This window comes from Adiantum capillus-veneris, chromosome 1 (genome assembly GCF_014529385.1).
Source record: "Adiantum capillus-veneris isolate H3 chromosome 1, ASM1452938v2, whole genome shotgun sequence".
NCBI lineage: Eukaryota > Viridiplantae > Streptophyta > Polypodiopsida > Polypodiales > Pteridaceae > Adiantum > Adiantum capillus-veneris.
The window spans coordinates 185,012,182-185,018,629 of NC_140931.1; the positions used below are offsets into that span (position 1 = coordinate 185,012,182).

The 6,448-nt window shown below is 43.1% G+C and overlaps 1 pseudogene; it reads right to left on the reverse strand.

Moving 5' to 3' along the window:
* Positions 1-4,040: 4,040 nt before the first annotated feature.
* Positions 4,041-4,649, reverse strand: LOC147466152 (uncharacterized; annotated as a pseudogene).
* Between the last annotated feature and the right edge of the window lie 1,799 nt (positions 4,650-6,448).

Sequence of the window (6,448 nt, forward strand, 5' to 3'; positions counted from 1 at the left end):
CAATATTGTACCTGGCTGGGCATTTTTTACAACTTATACTTGGTATGTCAACCTACTAAAAGATTGTGTCGTGCTCATCACATACTTTGAAAAGTTTTTAATTCATCTTACTGGGTATGCTACTGGTGATGTACATGGATGGGTATTTTCTTGCTTATTATACTTAGTGTGTTGGCTTACTTAATGAATTTATTGCACATGCTCTGAAAATATTATCCTTGATAAAAAATCACAAAGATGGTGGTTATTTCCTATTGTCTAGACTATTGTTGCATTCTTTTAGTTGGTTGTCTGGCGTTGGTACCACTGAAGGATAGTCTATAAAAAGGGGGATGACACCACGTTCACTTGTATATTCTCGTTCAGTTATTTTACTCGGTCTAATGTTTGGTTTGCCTTGAGATTGATTGAGAAAAATAAGACTCCGTCTTTGGGCTTGGTTTTTTTTAATACTGTTAAGTTTATACTCAAGATCAATTAAATGTGGTAATAGCATGGCTGATATCTCAGGTTGAAGCAATGATTTTTTTGGCATAAAAAGCACAGATCTCGCATAGTTTTTTTTAAAACAGAGAGTATAGTGATCTCTTTGCTTTGGCTATCTACGAGCGGCTATACTAAACCCAAATTTTCATCTTAATTCAATTACTTTGGCTATAAGGAGATAGTCATAGCATAGGCTAACTCCGACAAAATCATCAATCTAGAGAGAGCATCACCCGGGTAGGGCATGGAAACATCACACAACTAAGTGTGAGAGCGCCATCGGACACAATGAATAAGAGGGTTCAAGAGAATGCCTCTCCAATGCAATTAGAGATTAGCCATGTCAAGACTAACTCTAATAACACTCTAATCACTAATCAAGCAACTCCTACACGCATCAAGCCCACCAAAGTCCGACTTGCCAATCTTATTCGAGTCACAAGAGCACATCATCAACACAAGCATCCATGACCAAAGCACACACTAATTGCATTGAAGTTGGCCTTCCCAATCATCACATGCCAACCAAGGTACTCTAATCATATCACACACAAGGGGCATTGAGCTCAAAGGCTCTTAAACCTTCACACGCTTAAGTACACAATTAGGCACAAACTCTAGTCACATGACCAAGAGTGCACACACACTACACTAATCAAGAGAATTAGAGAAGTCATCAACTAATCAAAATACTCATGGTAGAAGAGAGTTAAGATCAAAGCAAGAAGTCATTATCTCTCTCAAATCTAGAATAGTGAGAGTGTAAAACTACTTCATGACATAATGAAACGTAGAGAAGACAAGACTAATGAGCAAAATAGAGATAAGATTAATCAAGAAGAGCTTCCCTAATTACAAAGGATTAGCACTAGCCTTCTAAGCATGCACATTAAGCTCAAGGCTAGGCCATCCATAGAGTGAGCACTCAAGAGTGAGCTCTCAAGAATGAACCCTCCTTGCATAAAAGGGCTTCTTATAAAGGCATGGGCTCCAAGCCTTTCTACTATGGGATTAAGGTGAGCCCTTTAGCTTATATAGTTAGGAACTCCTAAATGAGCCCAAGCCCTTATACAATGTGAATAGAAAATAACACGTCCCTAGCTTGGTGCATATTCTGTGTAGCATGTGTTAGCCATTGCTAACATCCCCCCCCCTCTCCTAATTTTGTGCACATCCTCATATGCCAATGAAGCAAAGCACGGTGACATGGTTGAAAGTACATCCCTAGAGGAATGTTTAGCTGTCAAAACATAAAGCAAGTCATAAGTATCGAAGGCCAACAAATAAGAATAGAACATGAAGTGCAATGAACAATCATGCAAAGTGAATTTTTGCTTCTAAAAGATGGATCCAAGCATAGCTAAAAACTAAACAACATAAAGCAAAAAAAAAACCTAAACTATTATGAAGATTAAACTATTGAAAATTCAAATTCATGCATGTAACACAAGTAATCAATTATGACCCTAGGCTAATGCAAGTTCATAAACCTACTAGCATAAAAACCATATGATCAATCTTAATAAAGCATCCAAGTCTATCATGTCTATAAAGAAGCTCCTAATCTATTAGTACACTATCACTTAACTTATTGAAGCTCATGGAATATTATTTTTGACATTTCATAAAAAAGTAAAACACATGACAAGGCGACCGCCCCAAGGCAAGTCAAGCTACAACTCTAAGCTCCTTGAACCCTCAAGAAGGTGTTCCAAGAGTCTTCTAGCCTACCAAGGTGACGGCTAACCCCTATCGCCTAGGGCATCGGTTTAGGGCCTTGACCAAGAGAGCCAAGGTGGTTCCCCTCACCTACCAAGTGCCAATAAGGAGCTAGGCCTCACATAGACACAAACATAACATATAAGTTTGATTTTCAACGTGTCTTGAAGCATTTTTGCTACTCTTTCTTGACACTTTTTTTGGTTCATTTGTTCATTTTTTTCATTATTCATTTCTTCCAAGATGAGAGTACTTTTGGCAAATGGACTAAGGGTTTTTGCATTCGTAACAAGCACTAAAATGTATCAAGTGATGCCAAGCTCAAATTTTAATGCACGCTCTTAACCACGAATCAATGCATCATTTGGTGGATTTCAAAAGTGAAGCGTACATACATGAACTTGTTGTTTAGTGCAAAAAGCTTTCGATCAAACCACACTCCACATTATTCTTAATTGCAAACCCACAATTTAATGCTATCCATTCACAAACACAAGTCGGTAGCACTTGAAGGAGCCTAATCGAGTGACAAGCAACAAGTTTCAACTTCAACACTTGATTTGAGTTCGTAACATTGTCACACTCATCCACTCGAAAATGTGAAAATATGGAAGTTTCAGGAAGCACAAATCACTCTAAGCTAGAAAATAATGCAAACTTTGATTATTATTTTTTGCTTTTATCTCCTTTCTCAAGTTGAATTGCAGATTTATTCAATCCAAGCCCAAGCATTCCTTCCATGCAAATTTGGTTTGACTCATGATTAAGCTTGACTACATTTTTGTCTGAATTTTTTGGGTTCGTGTGGGTAAGCTAGGTCACATTCGTCCCAAGCTTGGACTTGATGACTTACCACAAATTTGAGAGAGGATTTTTTTTGGTCAAATCCTAGGTGGGGATCCCCTCCTCACATGAGAAATTTTACACTGACTTTATAGTGTTTGTTTTTACTATTTTGGGTTTTCAGTTGTCAACGAGGAGCGCGCCAGCAAGTTCATTTAGCATACATATACACAACAAGGGCATTTGATGACCTAGATGATAACCTACTCCACGTGAGGGTCTTGGGGTTTTCGAATTAATGCAATGCACTTCGCAATTTCGCCCAAAGAGGAGCAAATTGAACCTGTGCCCTCACGCATTGTTTGAAGCCTAGCATGCTCGATTTCTAATGCTTGGTGGTCTCTAACCTCCTCTCGTGCATCTTTTCGACGCTCAACCTCCTCAAACTGCCTTGCACGACCAACCTTAGACTCCTCGTAGATAGTTGTGAGCCGTTTGGTTGTTTCGACTAGATCTTTGATGGTCCCAGCATGGACTCGAGGACGACGTTTTCGTTTCACTCCCCCTGAGGAGGAGTCCTCAACAGAATCTTGGCCACCCATGTCGGATGGTGTGTGGGCATCTTCGGTGTCATCCCCTACAAGGTAAAAGGTAGCATTTAGCGCAGAGAGAGAGAGAGAGAGAGAGAGAGAGAGAGAGAGAGAGAGAGAGAGAGAGAGAGAGAGAGAGAGAGAGAGAGAGAGAGAGAGAGAGAGAGAGAGAGATGGACACCATGCTCACCTGTTGGAGCAGTGTCGTCAGGATGGGAGTCAACCAGATTGGCTCCAACATCCACGTTGCAATCGTCAACAAACAATTGAACCATTTTGTCGTAGAGATCACTCGGGAAATCATCGATCGGCAAGCCTTTATCGTGTCTCTCTGCTAGAGACATTTAACAAAAATTGTTCCATCCCGAAGGAATGTGATTCTCATAGTCTCGAATCCTATTGAACATCCCACTGATTTTTCCTACTTGTTCTTGCATTGACTTTTATTGCGATTGTAGACCACTAGCTTGACAGATGTCTGCGATCGCTTGCGATCCTTTAGCCTAATTAGAAGCCCACCTTCCATGATTCGGACCTCTAGGTCCTTTTTGGCTTCCACCAAGATGATCACCTCATGTGGACGCCAATTTACACGTCCCCCAGTGGACGGTCTTTAGTGGGAAATGGCTGACACACATTGCGAGAAGATGGCAACTTAGCGGTTGTGGCTGGAGTGGTGTTGGATCCCCCCTCGATAGCGGCCAACCTTGTCCAGCCACCCACCGCACAGTTTGGAGCAATTGCCAATCGCAATTGTGGTGGGTGTGCTTGGATAGGAGGGTGGGTTGGCAACGCCAAAGTTCCATGGAGTGTTGGACGAGCCGCAGCTAAGCATTGGAGTGGACCTAACCGACTAGTAAAGACAGATGTTGGCCCTCGAGCCCCGAATTGTATTGGCCTTCCATGGGGGCGAACAAGGTGAGGAGCATTCACGGCAATGGCCTGTAGTTGCAATACTGCAGGTGGCGGTGGCATTTCACAGTCCTCCTCCATGAAGTACATCTTGTTTTCCATTTGTGTGGAGGGCGCACTTTCTTGAGAGTCATTTAGCCACAAGGAGTTGAGGTCCATGGAGTCCGGTGTTCACCTGCAAATAGTCACACCCACAGCAAATTAGGTACAGAGAGTGGTCAGTCCGCCACATAATTGAATGCAATATCAAAAGTTAGTAACTAATACTTTGTAGGTTAATGCATTTTATTATTATGAGTTAGTTGGATGTAGGCCCTGTGGATGCAGGCCCTGCAGAATGCGCATGGTGGAGAGCGATCAGTTCCTACCACGGAAAAAGTTGTTTGTAGTTGAAAACAATTGTGCATTTACGAGCAGCAATGGAGTTGCACAGTACTTGTAGGCAGAGTGCTTGTGTGTGTGTGTGTGTGTGTGTGTGTGTGTGTGTGTGTGTGTGTGTGTGTGTGTGTGAGAGAGAGAGAGAGAGAGAGAGAGAGAGAGAGAGAGAGAGAGAGAGAGAGAGAGAGAGAGAGAGAGCCGTTTGCAACTGAAAAGAACTTGCTGCGCATTCACGTAGTAGCAATTGAGAATGTAGTAGACAGTGGACTCTGCAGGCAGAGTGCTTGTGTGGAGTTCTTGAGAGAGAGAGAGAGAGAGAGAGAGAGAGAGAGAGAGAGAGAGAGAGAGAGAAACCTGGCGAGAGCGCAATACTGAGCAAAGCTAGGTGGATGGCGATAGTACTGGCTTGTGATCTTGCCTTGGAAGGTCGCAATATTATATAAGTGGAAGCTGGAGAAGGTTGCTTCGGCGTCGTACTATCAGGTGGTGAAGAAACAGTTGGCACCAAATTTCCAATGCAGCCATTGGTCACGCTTGTGAAGGTCATCTGGAAATAAGCAGTGAATTACCTTCTCCCCCCAGTCAGGATGCACGGCGGCCATTGTGGGGGGTGGTTCAACCACCCACCAGAACATCGGCTGCTTCCAATGGCGTGGCTGTTTTGGCGGTTGTATGGGAGGACCACTTTGTTGCAAAGGCCCGCTGAGAGGCGCTTTTGGACAGCCTATGGGCGCTCTTAGCAAGTCAACTGCCATTGATGAGAAGCAGCGAGAAGCAAGTGAGCCATTCACATGACTCAGCAAGGATAGAATCTCACACTTTCAGAAAAAGTGTGTGCGTGTGTGTTGAAAGCCAACACAAAAAGCAGGAAGCATGCAAGAGATATGGGGACATGGATGACTTTTCAAAAGCAGCAGCATGCAAATGTAGTATGTGTGTAGAGAGATGCGCTTTAGGTGAGCCAATGAAGACGTGGTTGGTGGTGATATGATCCTGGTGGCAAACAGGGCGGAAAATAGGAGAGGTAATGGATGCACTGGTGAGTATTGACTCAGTGGCAAAGGCAACTGATGGCCATATCTATAGCGAGAAAGATATCATTAGCATGTGTGGTGTGTGTGTGAACCTTCAAGGCACCAGACTCAGTGCCATAGCTGTGAGAATGAGGCATGGGCATCTCCGAATTTGCAGCAACATTTGTGTGCCTGTGTGTGTGTGTTTGGCGAGCATTCCATTGGACAATGCCAAACTCAGCACAATGGTTCATAGGATCTGATGATGTGGGACACATAATGTGTGTGCCAGGAGGCAAGTTGGAGAGACGTGGGCCTAGTAGTCAGTGCTTTGTAGCGACTCAGTGAGTCACTAGCAGCACAGATTTTGGCAGGTTTAAGAGTTGATGTCAAAAAAAGAAGTCAAAAATGTGTGAGCATTGAGCATGTAAAAGTAGTGAGGCCAAAGCAGATAGCAACGTGTGTGTGCCTAGTTACGGGCTGAGAGAAGACTATGTGCGTGTGGTGAATTGTGCTGCGCCATCATTGACTGACTTTCAGCAAACAAAAGAAGAAACTTTTTCTTTA